Raw genomic sequence first — 18,018 nt, 5'->3', positions numbered from 1 at the left:
TCTGGGTCACTCCAGGTCTCTCTGGATCGCCCAGGTGTGTCTGGGTCACTCCAGGTTTCTGGGTCATTCCAGGTCTCTCTGGATCGCCCAGGTGTGTCTGGGTCACTCCAGGTTTCTGGGTCACTCCAGGTCTCTCTGGATCGCCCAGGTGTGTCTGGGTCACTCCAGGTCTCTCTGGATCGCCCAGGTGTGTCTGGGTCACTCCAGGTTTCTGGGTCACTCCAGGTTTCTGGGTCACTCCAGGTTTCTGGGTCACTCCAGGTTTCTGGGTCGCTGCAGGTGTGTCTGGGTCGCTGCAGGTCTCTGGTGACGTGGAGGAACCTGTGGTAAGTGTACAGGCAAGATGGTAGTATCTTAGGCGAGCTAGAAGAGGCTTCACACTGTAATGACTGGTGAAGTATGAATAACTCTGAAGGATCTTGTCTGGCTAAGAAAGAGGAGGAACGAGAAGAAGAGGGAGGGAATGAAGGAGGAAGGGAAAAGAAGTGGGTGGGAAGAAGGAAGAGGAGGATGGGAAGGAGGAATGGAAAGGAAGCGAGGGAGGGAAGGAAGAACCGGACGTGTTCTTCCATTTCTTGGATCGAATCCAAATGCCTCTCATTCCATAGGCACTATATGACCCCTACTGGTTTAGCGCTTTCCTCTGATTCATCTAGTAAAACACAAGAAGCGCTTCTGGGGTTAAAGTTGTATAGTTTCAAAGCTTGTTGGACTCTGTGCCATAACTGGAGAATGCCTCACTTGGTCGGCTTCAAACTTTAGCGCTGATGTTATTTCCTCAAAGGAAGCTTCGTCTTGATCTTAGGTTGTGTAAGTTTAATTTATTATTTATTATCACACTGGCCGATTCCCACCAAGGCAGGGTGGCCCGAAAAAGAAAAACTTTCACCATCATTCACTCCATCACTGTCTTGCCAGAAGGGTGCTTTACACTACAGTTTTTAAACTGCAACATTAACACCCCTCCTTCAGAGTGCAGGCACTGTACTTCCCATCTCCAGGACTCAAGTCCGGCCTGCCGGTTTCCCTGAACCCCTTCATAAATGTTACTTTGCTCACACTCCAACAGCACGTCAAGTATTAAAAACCATTCGTCTCCATTCACTCCTATCAAACACGCTCACGCATGCCTGCTGGAAGTCCAAGCCCCTCGCACACAAAACCTCCTTTACCCCCTCCCTCCAACCTTTCCTAGGCCGACCCCTACCCCGCCTTCCTTCCACTACAGACTGATACACTCTTGAAGTTATTCTGTTTCGCTCCATTCTCTCCATATGTCCGAACCACCTCAACAACCCTTCCTCAGCCCTATGGACAACAGTTTTGGTAATCCCGCACCTCCTTCTAACTTCCAAACTACGAATTCTCTGCATTATATTCACACCACACATTGCTCTCAGACATGACATCTCCACTGCCTCCAGCCTTCTCCTCGCTGCAACATTCATCACCCATGCTTCACACCCATATAAGAGCGTTGGTAAAACTATACTCTCATACATTCCCCTCTTTGCCTCCAAGGACAAAGTTCTTTGTCTCCACAGACTCCTAAGTGCACCACTCACCCTTTTCCCCTCATCAATTCTATGATTCACCTCATCTTTCATAGACCCATCCGCTGACACGTCCACTCCCAAATACCTGAATACATTCACCTCCTCCATACTCTCCCCCTCCAATCTGATATCCAATCTTTCATCACCTAATCTTTTTGTTATCCTCATAACCTTACTCTTTCCTGTATTCACTTTCAATTTTCTTCTTTTGCACACCCTACCAAATTCATCCACCAATCTCTGCAACTTCTCTTCAGAATCTCCCAAGAGCACAGTGTCATCAGCAAAGAGCAACTGTGACAACTCCCACTTTATGTGTGATTCTTTATCTTTTAACTCCACGCCTCTTGCCAAGACCCTCGCATTTACTTCTCTTACAACCCCATCTATAAATATATTAAACAACCACGGTGACATCACACATCCTTGTCTAAGGCCTACTTTTACTGGGAAATAATTTCCCTGTTTCCTACATACTCTAACTTGAGCCTCACTATCCTCGTAAAAACTCTTCACTGCTTTCAGTAACCTACCTCCTACACCATACACCTGCAACATCTGCCACATTGCCCCCCTATCCACCCTGTCATACGCCTTTTCCAAATCCATAAATGCCACAAAGACCTCTTTAGCCTTATCTAAATACTGTTCACTTATATGTTTCACTGTAAACACCTGGTCCACACACCCCCTACCTTTCCTAAAGCCTCCTTGTTCATCTGCTATCCTATTCTCCGTCTTACTCTTAATTCTTTCAATAATAACTCTACCATACACTTTGCCAGGTATACTCAACAGACTTATCCCCCTATAATTTTTGCACTCTCTTTTATCCCCTTTGCCTTTATACAAAGGAACTATTCATGCTCTCTGCCAATCCCTAGGTACCTTACCCTCTTCCATACATTTATTAAATAATTGCACCAACCACTCCAAAACTATATCCCCACCGGCTTTTAACATTTCTATCTTTATCCCATCAATCCCGGCTGCCTTACTCCCTTTCATTTTACCTACTGCCTCACGAACTTCCCCCACACTCACAACTGGCTCTTCCTCACTCCTACAAGATGTTGTTCCTCCTTGCCCTATACACGAAATCACAGCTTCCCTATCTTCATCAACATTTAACAATTCCTCAAAATATTCCCTCCATCTTCCCAATGCCTCTAACTCTCCATTTAATAACTCTCCTCTCCTATTTTTAACTGACAAATCCATTTGTTCTCTAGGCTTTCTTAATGTGATCATTATATTAATCAAGTTGTTTTTTGTGAAGTATATGGAGAGTAAGTCTTCCTATCAGTAATATGACAAGTTCATAAAGTTGTTTCCTGATCATCCAGGCTGTGGTGTTTAGTTGGAGTTTGTGGAGCTAGCACCTGCAGCCTGGGTGATGAAGCCGCCGACTGGGAAGCCTGGTCTGGGAGCGGGTCGCGGGGGCGTTGACTCTGGGAACACACTGCAGTTAGACTCCAGGTAGACAGACAGTGTTCGACTTTACTGGGTTATCCTAGCTTGACTTTACATAAGGTAGTTTTATGTGCACATAAAAGACTCTTATAAAAACTTAGATGTTTTGTACCTAAAGTTTAAATAAAACTTACCTAATTACATACATACCTACTTAAATAGAGGAAAAAAATAGATTGATTTTGACCTGTGTAGGTCCCAATTTGTCTTTGAAACGCTGATAACTTAATGCAAATTTTGAGCGGCATCAAATTTAATACGTTGGCGTGTTTTAGTATGTTGTTGTCTGTGATAACAAAGTCTTTAGCTCGGCTTCAAACTTGCTGCTTCGGAGTGCAATGTTTAAATTAGTTTTGTGTTGTATATTTTTTGTCATTTTTATTGAATATGTTGAGTGTGTGTGTATGTATGTTAACTTGTGAATGACTCTTCTGACTCCCTTCACATCTTTCCTGCTAATATTTACCTGCACAACAAACTTATGCCGCATTCTCCACTATTCCTTTGGCGTGTATTGACGTAAAGAGGCCTGAGGTTATGTAATACAGGGATACCTTTCTTGGATTACGCAGCGACCGAAGTACATCTAGCTGAGTTATATTTATCAGTGTCTTGTGTCACATTCTACACTGTGTAGTGTTGTTGTGGTTGTCAGTGTCTTGTGTCACATTCTACACTGTGTAGTGTTGTTGTGGTTGTCAGTGTCTTGTGTCACATTCTACACTGTGTAGTGTTGTTATGGTTGTCAGTGTCTTGTGTCACATTCAACACTGTGTAGTGTTATGGTTGTCAGTGTCTTGTGTCACATTCAACACTGTGTAGTGTTATGGTTGTCAGTGTCTTGTGTCACATTCAACACTGTGTAGTGTTGTTATGGTTGTCAGTGTCTTGTGTCACATTCAACACTGTGTAGTGTTGTTATGGTTGTCAGTGTCTTGTGTCACATTCTACACTGTGTAGTGTTGTTATGGTTGTCAGTGTCTTGTGTCACATTCAACACTGTGTAGTGTTATGGTTGTCAGTGTCTTGTGTCACATTCTACACTGTGTAGTGTTATGGTTGTCAGTGTCTTGTGTCACATTCAACACTGTGTAGTGTTGTTATGGTTGTCAGTGTCTTGTGTCACATTCTACACTGTGTAGTGTTGTTATGGTTGTCAGTGTCTTGTGTCACATTCTACACTGTGTAGTGTTATGGTTGTCAGTGTCTTGTGTCATATTCTACACTGTGGAGTGTAGTGTTGTTATGGTTGTCAGTGTCTTGTGTCACATTCTACACTGTGTAGTGTTGTTATGGTTGTCAGTGTCTTGTGTTACATTAAACACTGTGTAGTGTTGTTATGGTTGTCAGTGTCTTGTGTCACATTCTACACTGTGTAGTATTGTTATGGTTGTCAGTGTCTTGTGTTACATTAAACACTGTGTAGTGTTGTTATGGTTGTCAGTGTCTTGTGTCACATTCTACACTGTGTAGTGTTGTTATGGTTGTCAGTGTCTTGTCACATTAAACACTGTGTAGTGTTGTTATGGTTGTCAGTGTCTTGTGTTACATTCTACACTGTGTAGTATTGTTATGGTTGTCAGTGTCTTGTGTTACATTAAACACTGTGTAGTGTTGTTATGGTTGTCAGTGTCTTGTGTTACATTAAACACTGTGTAGTGTTGTTATGGTTGTCAGTGTCTTGTGTCACATTCTACACTGTGGAGTGTAGTGTTGTTATGGTTGTCAGTGTCTTGTGTTACATTAAACACTGTGTAGTGTTGTTATGGTTGTCAGTGTCTTGTGTCACATTCTACACTGTGTAGTGTTGTTATGGTTGTCAGTGTCTTGTGTTACATTAAACACTGTGTAGTGTTGTTATGGTTGTCAGTGTCTTGTGTCACATTCTACACTGTGTAGTGTTGTTATGGTTGTCAGTGTCTTGTGTTACATTAAACACTGTGTAGTATTGTTATGGTTGTCAGTGTCTTGTGTTACATTAAACACTGTGTAGTGTTGTTATGGTTGTCAGTGTCTTGTGTTTTTACCCACCAGGTTATCATAAAGAACCATTTACCTGAGTTGTCGTACCTGGGATTTAACTGCTGAAACTCACCTCTCATTTACCTCTCACATACCTGTGACAGGTTTCCAGGGTTCTCCTGTGAACCCTCCTAACTGATGATGAAGATTAAAACATAAGTTTGAGGAGTAAAACTTTTAGCGGGGGAAGTTTCGCTCATCGTAGAGTTTTATTAAGTCACAGAATGACACGTTGTTACTACAGAAATTTGTTGTACAAGCAGCGTCTTGGTCTTCATACATGGCGGCAGTGTGTCAGGTTCTTGTAGCCCCTATCCAGGCTGCTTCGTCCACCAGGCTGTTGGTGCTGGCGACCAGCAGGTCCAAATAGCTATCACAACTTATTTCACTACGTCAAGAATGGATCGGACTATTTTCCTCTTTCATAATCCAAAAGAACTGTCCACTTCAGCTGGTATGGAGTCAGGTAGATGACACAGTATTACACAGTGTCATGTTGGTATGGTGTCAGGTAGATGACACAGTATTACACAGTGTCATGTTGGTATGGTGTCAGGTAGATGACACAGTATTACACAGTACCAAGCTGGTATGGTGTCAGGTAGATGACACAGTATTACACAGTACCATGTTGGTATGGTGTCAGGTAGATGACACAGTATTACACAGTACCATGTTGGTATGGTGTCAGGTAGATGACACAGTATTACACAGTACCAAGCTGGTATGGTGTCAGGTAGATGACACAGTATTACACAGTACCATGTTGGTATGGTGTCAGGTAGATGACAGTATTACACAGTACCATGTTGGTATGGTGTCAGGTAGATGACACAGTATTACACAGTACCAAGCTGGTATGGTGTCAGGTAGATGACACAGTATTACACAGTACCATGTTGGTATGGTGTCAGGTAGATGACAGTATTACACAGTACCATGTTGGTATGGTGTCAGGTAGATGACACAGTATTACACAGTATCAAGCTGGTATGGTGTCAGGTAGATGACAGTATTACACAGTACCATGTTGGTATGGTGTCAGGTAGATGACACAGTATTACACAGTACCATGTTGGTATGGTGTCAGGTAGATGACACAGTATTACACAGTATCAAGCTGGTATGGTGTCAGGTAGATGACAGTATTACACAGTACCATGTTGGTATGGTGTCAGGTAGATGACACAGTATTACACAGTACCATGTTGGTATGGTGTCAGGTAGATGACACAGTATTACACAGTACCAAGCTGGTATGGTGTCAGGTAGATGACACAGTATTACACAGTACCAAGCTGGTATGGTGTCAGGTAGATGACAGTATTACACAGTACCATGTTGGTATGGTGTCAGGTAGATGACACAGTATTACACAGTGCCATGTTGGTATGGTGTCAGGTAGATGACACAGTATTACACAGTACCAAGCTGGTATGGTGTCAGGTAGATGACACAGTATTACACAGTACCATGTTGGTATGGTGTCAGGTAGATGACACAGTATTACACAGTACCAAGCTGGTATGGTGTCAGGTAGATGACAGTATTACACAGTATCAAGCTGGTATGGTGTCAGGTAGATGACACAGTATTACACAGTACCAAGCTGGTATGGTGTCAGGTAGATGACACAGTATTACACAGTACCAAGCTGGTATGGTGTCAGGTAGATGACAGTATTACACAGTACCATGTTGGTATGGTGTCAGGTAGATGACACAGTATTACACAGTACCATGTTGGTATGGTGTCAGGTAGATGACACAGTATTACACAGTACCATGTTGGTATGGTGTCAGGTAGATGACACAGTATTACACAGTACCATGTTGGTATGGTGTCAGGTAGATGACACAGTATTACACAGTACCAAGCTGGTATGGTGTCAGGTAGATGACACAGTATTACACAGTACCATGTTGGTATGGTGTCAGGTAGATGACACAGTATTACACAGTACCATGTTGGTATGGTGTCAGGTAGATGACACAGTATTACACAGTACCAAGCTGGTATGGTGTCAGGTAGATGACACAGTATTACACAGTACCATGTTGGTATGGTGTCAGGTAGATGACACAGTATTACACAGTACCATGTTGGTATGGTGTCAGGTAGATGACACAGTATTACACAGTACCATGTTGGTATGGTGTCAGGTAGATGACACAGTATTACACAGTACCATGTTGGTATGGTGTCAGGTAGATGACACAGTATTACACAGTGCCATGTTGGTATGGTGTCAGGTAGATGACACAGTATTACACAGTGCCATGTTGGTATGGTGTCAGGTAGATGACACAGTATTACACAGTACCATGTTGGTATGGTGTCAGGTAGATGACACAGTATTACACAGTGCCATGTTGGTATGGTGTCAGGTAGATGACACAGTATTACACAGTGCCATGTTGGTATGGTGTCAGGTAGATGACACAGTATTACACAGTACCAAGCTGGTATGGTGTCAGGTAGATGACAGTATTACACAGGTACATAATTATTTAATATAAATATCGGTTGAAAGGTTGAGGTTGAGTTAACTCTCTGGCCTCGACTCTCGTTATTTATAATATTTTATGTCAACATTGACCATTACCTTTGACTACTGATCACAAGAGAACTTTTTGTATGGTGACGTGTAGTGACGTCGTTAGAGGTCACCTTACTGACTTGTAGTGACGTAATTGTTATCTCGACTGACGTCACAGCGTTAATGTATGTTTTCTTATTACGTTGTTTAAGAGATTTATCTTAATGTTATATCTGCTATATCGTAAACTGTGTGATAATCCTTGATCCAGCGGGAGGCCGGATCAAGGAGGGGGTGTTGACCCTCCCAGTCACCTCCAGGTACTGCTACAATCTCTGACGTCAGTGTTATAATCTCTCTGACGTCAGTGTTATAATCTCTCTGACGTCAGTATTATAATCTCTCTGACGTCAGTGTTATAATCTCTCTGACGTCAGTATTATAATATCTCTTACGTCAGTATTATATCTCTTAGGTCAGTGTTATAATATCTCTTACGTCAGTATTATAATATCTCTTAGGTCAGTGTTATATCTCTTACGTCAGTATTCTAATATCTCTTACGTCAGTGTTATAATATCTCTTACGTCAGTGTTATAATATCTCTTACGTCAGTGTTATAATATCTCTTACGTCAGTATTATATCTCTTAGGTCAGTGTTATAATATCTCTTACGTCAGTATTATAATATCTCTTACGTCAGTGTTATAATCTCTTTTACGTCAGTATTATAATCTCTCTGACGTCAGTGTTATAATGTCTCTGACGTCAGTATTATAATCTCTCTGATGTCAATATTATAATCTCTCTGACGTCAATATTATATCTCTTACGTCAGTATTATAATCTCTCTGACGTCAGTATTACAATCGCTCTTACGTCAGTATTACAATCTGTCTTACGTCAATATTATAAACTATTACGTCAGTATTATAAACTCTTACGTCAATATTATAATATCTCTTACGTCAGTATTATATCTCTTACGTCAGTATTATATCTCTTACGTCAGTATTATATCTCTTAGGTCAGTGTTATAATATCTCTTACGTCAGTATTATAATATCTCTTACGTCAGTGTTATAATATCTCTTACGTCAGTGTTATAATATCTCTTACGTCAGTGTTATATCTCTTACGTCAGTATTATATCTCTTAGGTCAGTGTTATAATATCTCTTACGTCAGTATTATAATATCTCTTACGTCAGTGTTATAATATCTCTTACGTCAGTGTTATATCTCTTACGTCAGTGTTATATCTCTTACGTCAGTATTATATCTCTTAGGTCAGTGTTATAATATCTCTTACGTCAGTGTTATAATATCTCTTACGTCAGTGTTATAATATCTCTTACGTCAGTGTTATATCTCTTACGTCAGTATTATATCTCTTAGGTTAGTGTTATAATATCTCTTACGTCAGTATTATAATATCTCTTACGTCAGTGTTATAATATCTCTTACGTCAGTGTTATATCTCTTACGTCAGTGTTATAATATCTCTTACGTCAGTATTATAATATCTCTTACGTTAGTGTTATAATCTCTGTTATCTCAGTGTTCTTTTTCTCTCAATTTAAATAATAGTGACAACACAGTGGCTGAAGTTCTTCATAAATAACCAAGACTTTAGAAAGAGAACTTTGCATTACGCTTCGATCCGTCCGAAACGTCGTCTAGAGTTTGTTCTTCAAATTGTGGGTTATTTGTAGCTAAATTTATAACGTTACTGAACGTCAGTTTCTGAACGTTCCCTGGTAGCACAACTTTATACTTTTATATATTTTCTTATGTAATGACTATGGTGAAGACGAGTCACTGGGAAATTAGAATAGTGTGCTGGTGGTAAATGAAGTGACAGGCACTGTACACAGTCTCAAGTGTAGGTATGATCCGCTCCTGGACGCCAGCAATCAGTGAATTCTGTGGAAACCTGCCTCGACCCCTGCAAACACTAGTTGGTAGGCGCACAGGTGGTTAGGACGTGCAAGCATTATGGAATAGAGGAACTCAGTGAGGTACATCATAGTCAGTGGTACCACACAGTGAGGTACCTCTTAGTGGTACCACACAGTGAGGTACCTCTTAGTGGTACCACACAGTGAAGTACCTCCCAGCTAGGCAACATTAACACACATTTGCATTTAGATTGATTTTACCCGTGTTGAAACAATGCTTCTCATCTTAGAAGAGCGGCCGCTACCGTCAGTGATAGTCTGGTGGTGTTAAAGTGGTCCAGCGACGAGTGACGATAGTCTGGTGATGTTAAAGTGGTCCAGCGATGAGTGACGATAGTCTGGTGATGTTAAAGTGGTTCATCAGTGAGTGAAGTATAGCTGTGAAGCAGTGTATAGCGACAGCTACGTGGTGATACCCTCCATACCTGTGAGCGGTGGCGTATCAGAAATAAAAACTACGTAACAATTCAAGGAGTGACAACTGTAACGAATTAGTTTAGTTTGACCTTAATAAAACTCAGATAGTGTACACAAGGTATATGTGTGTGTGTGAGAGAGAGAGAGAGAGAGAGAGAGAGAGAGAGAGAGAGAGAGAGAGAGATGAAGATGAAGATTGAGACTGGCTAACTGAGACTGACTGACCGAGACTGACTTGACTGATCGATCGATCTCCACGTTTCACTATCCTTCAGGATAGTGAAACGTGGAGATCGAGTCCCGTAGAGTCATGCGGACACCTTCAGGTAGATGCCTAAATGACAGTGAGGAGCTCTCGATCCAACGAAGGGGCTCTGTCATTCCCTTCCTTTGGCTCGAACCTCATTGCCTTCCATTTCCTGCAGGTTTGGCGCTTTTCCTCAATAATAATAATAATAATAATAATAATAATAATAATAGTAATAATAATAATGTGTAGGGAGCAGGAAGAGCGTACCAGAACAGACTTCACTTATTCTGCTGCGGTTTTTATATTAAATATAAAGAGAGTGAAATCTGCAAGGAAAGGAAAGCTCTGTGCTAAGTAGAATAGGAATGTAGAAGATCTGGGAGTAGTTATGTGCACGCTGAAGCCACCTAACACTCTTATTATTACTTCTGTTAAGTGAATCACAACCTAGTTAACAGAACCTTCATAACATAAGATAGCAAGACAGTGAGGATACTCTTCATGGTATGTAGCTCTCAGTATTACTGTACACTCTTCATGGTATGTAGCTCTCAGTATTACTGTACACTCTTCATGGTATGTAGCTCTCAGTATTACTGTACACTTTTCATGGTATGTAGCTCTCAGTGTTACTGTACACTCTTCATGGTATGTAGCTCTCAGTATTACTGTACACTCTTCATGGTATGTAGCTCTCAGTATAACTGTACACTCTTCATGGTATGTAGCTCTCAGTATTACTGTACACTCTTCATGGTATGTAGCTCTCAGTATTACTGTACACTCTTCATGGTATGTAGAACTCAGTATTACTGTACACTCTTCATGGTATGTAGCTCTCAGTATTACTGTACACTCTTCATGGTATGTAGCTCTCAGTATTACTGTACACTCTTCATGGTATGTAGCTCTCAGTATTACTGTACACTCTTCATGGTATGTAGCTCTCAGTATTACTGTACACTCTTCATGGTATGTAGCTCTCAGTATTACTGTACACTTTTCATGGTATGTAGCTCTCAGTGTTACTGTACACTCTTCATGGTATGTAGCTCTCAGTATTACTGTACACTCTTCAGGGTATGTAGCTCTCAGTATTACTGTACACTCTTCAGGGTATGTAGCTCTCAGTATTACTGTACACTCTTCATGGTATGTAGCTCTCAGTATTACTGTACACTCATGGCATGTAGCTCTCAGTATTACTGTACACTCTTCATGGTATGTAGCTCTCAGTATTACTGTACACTCTTCATGGTATGTAACTCTCAGTATTACTGTACACTCTTCATGGTATGTAGCTCTCAGTATTACTGTACACTCTTCAGGGTATGTAGCTCTCAGTATTACTGTACACTCATGGCATGTAGCTCTCAGTATTACTGTACACTCTTCATGGTATGTAGCTCTCAGTATTACTGTACACTCTTCATGGTATGTAGCTCTCAGTATTACTGTACACTCTTCATGGTATGTAGCTCTCAGTATTACTGTACACTCTTCATGGTATGTAGCTCTCAGTATTACTGTACACTCTTCATGGTATGTAGCTCTCAGTATTACTGTACACTCTTCATGGTATGTAACTCTCAGTATTACTGTACACTCTTCATGGTATGTAGCTCTCAGTATTACTGTACACTCTTCAGGGTATGTAGCTCTCAGTATTACTGTACACTCATGGCATGTAGCTCTCAGTATTACTGTACACTCTTCATGGTATGTAGCTCTCAGTATTACTGTACACTCTTCATGGTATGTAGCTCTCAGTATTACTGTACACTCTTCATGGTATGTAGCTCTCAGTATTACTGTACACTCTTCATGGTATGTAGCTCTCAGTATTACTGTACACTCTTCATGGTATGTAACTCTCAGTATTATTGTACACTCTTCATGGTATGTAACTCTCAGTATTACTGTACACTCTTCATGGTATTTAGCTCTCAGTATTACTGTACACTCTTCATGGTATGTAGCTCTCAGTATTACTGTACACTCTTCATGGTATGTAACTCTCAGTATTACTGTACACTCTTCATGGTATGTAGCTCTCAGTATTACTGTACACTCTTCATGGTATGTAGCTCTCAGTATTACTGTACACTCTTCATGGTATGTAACTCTCAGTATTACTGTACACTCTTCATGGTATTTAGCTCTCAGTATTACTGTACACTCTTCATGGTATGTAGCTCTCAGTATTACTGTACACTTCATTATATGTAGCTCTCAGTATTACTGTACACTCTTCATGGTATGTAGCTCTCAGTATTACTGTACACTTCATGGTATGTAGCTCTCAGTATTACTGTACACTCTTCAGGGTATGTAGCTCTCAGTATTACTGTACACTCATGGCATGTAGCTCTCAGTATTACTGTACACTCTTCATGGTATGTAACTCTCAGTATTACTGTACACTCTTCATGGTATTTAGCTCTCAGTATTACTGTACACTCTTCATGGTATGTAGCTCTCAGTATTACTGTACACTCTTCATGGTATGTAGCTCTCAGTGTTACTGTACACTCTTCATGGTATGTAGCTCTCAGTATTACTGTACACTTCATGGTATGTAGCTCTCAGTATTACTGTACACTTCATGGTATGTAGCTCTCAGTATTACTGTACACTTCATGGTATGTAGCTCTCAGTATTACTGTACACTTCATGGTATGTAGCTCTCAGTATTACTGTACACTCTTCATGGTATGTAACTCTCAGTATTACTGTACACTCTTCATGGTATGTAGCTCTCAGTATTACTGTACACTCTTCATGGTATGTAGCTCTCAGTATTACTGTACACTCTTCAGGGTATGTAGCTCTCAGTATTACTGTACACTTTTCATGGTATGTAACTCTCAGTATTACTGTACACTCTTCATGGTATGTAGCTCTCAGTATTACTGTACACTCTTCATGGTATGTAACTCTCAGTATTACTGTACACTCTTCATGGTATTTAGCTCTCAGTATTACTGTACACTCTTCATGGTATGTAGCTCTCAGTATTACTGTACACTCTTCATGGTATGTAGCTCTCAGTGTTACTGTACACTCTTCATGGTATGTAGCTCTTAGTATTACTGTACACTCTTCATGGTATGTAGCTCTCAGTATTACTGTACACTCTTCATGGTATGTAGCTCTGTGTTACTGTACACTCTTCATGGTATGTAGCTCTTAGTATTACTGTACACTCTTCATGGTATGTAGCTCTCAGTATTACTGTACACTCTTCATGGTATGTAGCTCTTAGTATTACTGTACACTCTTCATGGTATGTAGCTCTCAGTATTACTGTACACTCTTCATGGTATGTAGCTCTTAGTATTACTGTACACTCTTCATGGTATGTAGCTCTCAGTGTTACTGTACACTCTTCATGGTATGTAGCTCTTAGTATTACTGTACACTCTTCATGGTATGTAGCTCTCAGTGTTACTGTACACTCTTCATGGTATGTAGCTCTCAGTGTTACTGTACATCTTCATGGTATGTAGCTCTCAGTGTTACTGTACACTCTTCATGGTATGTAGCTCTTAGTATTACTGTACACTCTTCATGGTATGTAGCTCTCAGTGTTACTGTACACTCTTCATGGTATGTAGCTCTCAGTGTTACTGTACATCTTCATGGTATGTAACTCTCAGTATTACTGTACACTCTTCATGGTATGTAGCTCTCAGTGTTACTGTACACTCTTCATGGTATGTAGCTCTTAGTATTACTGTACACTCTTCATGGTATGTAGCTCTCAGTGTTACTGTACACTCTTCATGGTATGTAACTCTCAGTATTACTGTACACTTCATGGTATGTAGCTCTCAATTTGTTGTACTACATCTCTTAAGAACCGAGAAATTGTGCACAAGGAGAACCTGCACAGCTGTTAAACTGTAAACCACCTTCTTCTTCTCTTTCTTCTTCTTTCTTCTTCTTTCTTCTTCTTTCTTCTTCTTCTTTCTTCTTCTTTCTTCTTCTTCTTTCTTCTTCTTTCTTCTTCTTCTTCTTCTTCTTTCTTCTTCTTTCTTTCTTTCTTCTTCTTCTTCTTCTTCTTCTTCTTCTTCTTCTTCTTCTTCTTCTTCTTCTTCTTCTTCTTCTTCTTCTTCTTCTTCTTCTTCTTCTTCTTCTTCTTCTTCTTCTTCTTCTTCTTCTTCTTCTTCTTCTTCTTCTTCTTCGTGATATAATTATTAACATTTGTAAAGTTTAACAGTAATAATCATTAAAAAAGAGCTCAGCTAAAGCTTCATGCTTTGTTAGGTTTTTTTTAAACCAAGAGTTTTGTTTATTAGTCAGAGTAAAGCTCTTACTGTTTGTGTATTTGTTGTCTTTTTTATTTGAAGGTGATGACGGCACTGTTAGTTTATTTATGTAGTGTGTTGTTAGTGTGAGTAACGCTTTCTTTATATTTGTTGTGTGTTAGTGTGAGTAATACTTTGTGTGTTGTTAGTGTGAGTAATACTTTGTGTGTTGTTAGTGATGGTAACACTAGCCACAACTTTGTTTCGTGTCATGCTGACAATTCCAAAATTATACAAGTCACTTCAGTAGAATTCACACAAAACTAATACACATCAAAATCTTCCCAAGGGCAGATGGTGGCTTGGTCTGGTGTAGCTGGCCTACTGCCACCACTGTCTTGGTCTGGTGTAGCTGGCCTGCTGCCACCACTGTCTTGGTCTGGTGTAGCTGGCCTACTGCCACCACTGTCTTGGTCTGGTGTAGCTGGCCTGCTGCCACCACTGTCTTGGTCTGGTGTAGCTGGCCTACTGCCACCACTGTCTTGGTCTGGTGTAGCTGGCCTGCTGCCACCACTGTCTTGGTCTGGTGTAGCTGGCCTGCTGCCACCACTGTCTTGGTCTGGTGTAGCTGGCCTGCTGCCACCACTGTCTTGGTCTGGTGTAGCTGGCCTGCTGCCACCACTGTCTTGGTCTGGTGTAGCTGGCCTGCTGCCACCACTGTCTTGGTCTGGTGTAGCTGGCCTGCTGCCACCACTGTCTTGGTCTGGTGTAGCTGGCCTGCTGCCACCACTGTCTTGGTCTGGTGTAGCTGGCCTGCTGCCACCACTGTCTTGGTCTGGTGTAGCTGGCCTGCTGCCACCACTGTCTTGGTCTGGTGTAGCTGGCCTGCTGCCACCACTGTCTTGGTCTGGTGTAGCTGGCCTGCTGCCACCACTGTCTTGGTCTGGTGTAGCTGGCCTGCTGCCACCACTGTCTTGGTCTGGTGTAGCTGGCCTGCTGCCACCACTGTCTTGGTCTGGTGTAGCTGGCCTGCTGCCACCACTGTCTTGGTCTGGTGTAGCTGGCCTGCTGCCACCACTGTCTTGGTCTGGTGTAGCTGGCCTGCTGCCACCACTGTCTTGGTCTGGTGTAGCTGGCCTGCTGCCACCACTGTCTTGGTCTGGTGTAGCTGGCCTGCTGCCACCACTGTCTTGGTCTGGTGTAGCTGGCCTGCTGCCACCACTGTCTTGGTCTGGTGTAGCTGGCCTGCTGCCACCACTGTCTTGGTCTGGTGTAGCTGGCCTGCTGCCACCACTGTCTTGGTCTGGTGTAGCTGGCCTGCTGCCACCACTGTCTTGGTCTGGTGTAGCTGGCCTGCTGCCACCACTGTCTTGGTCTGGTGTAGCTGGCCTACTGCCACCACTGTCTTGGTCTGGTGTAGCTGGCCTACTGCCACCACTGTCTTGGTCTGTTGTAGCTGGCCTGCTGCCACCACTGTCTTGGTCTGGTGTAGCTGGCCTGCTGCCACCACTGTCTTGGTCTGGTGTAGCTGGCCTGCTGCCACCACTGTCTTGGTCTGGTGTAGCTGGCCTGCTGCCACCACTGTCTTGGTCTGGTGTAGCTGGCCTGCTGCCACCACTGTCTTGGTCTGGTGTAGCTGGCCTGCTGCCACCACTGTCTTGGTCTGGTGTAGCTGGCCTGCTGCCACCACTGTCTTGGTCTGTTGTAGCTGGCCTGCTGCCACCACTGTCTTGGTCTGGTGTAGCTGGCCTGCTGCCACCACTGTCTTGGTCTGTTGTAGCTGGCCTACTGCCACCACTGTCTTGGTCTGGTGTAGCTGGCCTACTGCCACCACTGTCTTGGTCTGTTGTAGCTGGCCTGCTGCCACCACTGTCTTGGTCTGGTGTAGCTGGCCTGCTGCCACCACTGTCTTGGTCTGGTGTAGCTGGCCTACTGCCACCACTGTCTTGGTCTGTTGTAGCTGGCCTACTGCCACCACTGTCTTGGTCTGGTGTAGCTGGCCTGCTGCCACCACTGTCTTGGTCTGGTGTAGCTGGCCTGCTGCCACCACTGTCTTGGTCTGGTGTAGCTGGCTGCCACCACTGTCTTGGTCTGGTGTAGCTGGCCTGCTGCCACCACTGTCTTGGTCTGGTGTAGCTGGCCTGCTGCCACCACTGTATTGGTCTGGTGTAGCTGGCCTACTGCCACCACTGTCTTGGTCTGGTGTAGCTGGCCTACTGCCACCACTGTCTTGGTCTGGTGTAGCTGGCCTACTGCCACCACTGTCTTGGTCTGGTGTAGCTGGCCTGCTGCCACCACTGCTTGGTCTGGTGTAGCTGGCCTGCTGCCACCACTGTCTTGGTCTGGTCTGGTGTAGCTGCCTACTAGCTGGTCTTGGTCTGGTGTAGCTGGCTGCCACCACTGTCTTGGTCTGGTGTAGCTGGCCTGCTGCCACCACTGTCTTGGTCTGGTGTAGCTGGCCTGCTGCCACCACTGTCTTGGTCTGGTGTAGCTGGCCTGCTGCCACCACTGTCTTGGTCTGGTGTAGCTGGCCTACTGCCACCACTGTCTTGGTCTGGTGTAGCTGGCCTGCTGCCACCACTGTCTTGGTCTGGTGTAGCTGGCCTGCTGCCACCACTGTCTTGGTCTGGTGTAGCTGGCCTGCTGCCACCACTGTCTTGGTCTGGTGTAGCTGGCCTACTGCCACCACTGTCTTGGTCTGGTGTAGCTGGCCTGCTGCCACCACTGTCTTGGTCTGGTGTAGCTGGCCTACTGCCACCACTGTCTTGGTCTGGTGTAGCTGGCCTGCTGCCACCACTGTCTTGGTCTGGTGTAGCTGGCCTGCTGCCACCACTGTCTTGGTCTGGTGTAGCTGGCCTGCTGCCACCACTGTCTTGGTCTGGTGTAGCTGGCCTGCTGCCACCACTGTCTTGGTCTGGTGTAGCTGGCCTGCTGCCACCACTGTCTTGGTCTGGTGTAGCTGGCCTGCTGCCACCACTGTATTGGTCTGGTGTAGCTGGCCTACTGCCACCACTGTCTTGGTCTGGTGTAGCTGGCCTACTGCCACCACTGTCTTGGTCTGGTGTAGCTGGCCTGCTGCCACCACTGTCTTGGTCTGGTGTAGCTGGCCTACTGCCACCACTGTCTTGGTCTGGTGTAGCTGGCCTGCTGCCACCACTGTCTTGGTCTGGTGTAGCTGGCCTGCTGCCACCACTGTCTTGGTCTGGTGTAGCTGGCCTGCTGCCACCACTGTCTTGGTCTGGTGTAGCTGGCCTGCTGCCACCACTGTCTTGGTCTGGTGTAGCTGGCCTACTGCCACCACTGTCTTGGTCTGGTGTAGCTGGCCTGCTGCCACCACTGTCTTGGTCTGGTGTAGTTGGCCTACTGCCACCACTGTCTTGGTCTGGTGTAGCTGGCCTACTGCCACCACTGTCTTGGTCTGGTGTAGCTGGCCTACTGCCACCACTGTATTGGTGGGTGCAATTACAAGACGCAGGTTTTTGTGTTACCTCCTGTAATTCTACCCACCTGGACAGTCCCGACAGTGAACCAGCTACACGAGACCAACTTT

The 18,018-nt window shown here is 43.7% G+C and overlaps 1 protein-coding gene across 3 annotated transcripts in view; it reads left to right on the top strand.

Moving 5' to 3' along the window:
* Positions 1-18,018, top strand: part of LOC128699201 (adenosylhomocysteinase-like 1) — a 562,478-nt gene that overhangs the window by 222,184 nt on the left and 322,276 nt on the right. The gene's annotated exons all lie outside the window — the stretch shown is intronic.

Source organism: Cherax quadricarinatus, chromosome 54 (genome assembly GCF_038502225.1).
Source record: "Cherax quadricarinatus isolate ZL_2023a chromosome 54, ASM3850222v1, whole genome shotgun sequence".
Lineage (NCBI taxonomy): Eukaryota > Metazoa > Arthropoda > Malacostraca > Decapoda > Parastacidae > Cherax > Cherax quadricarinatus.
The sequence above is the reverse complement of the archived record's forward strand: the minus strand, read 5'-3'. Positions and strand labels throughout refer to the sequence as shown.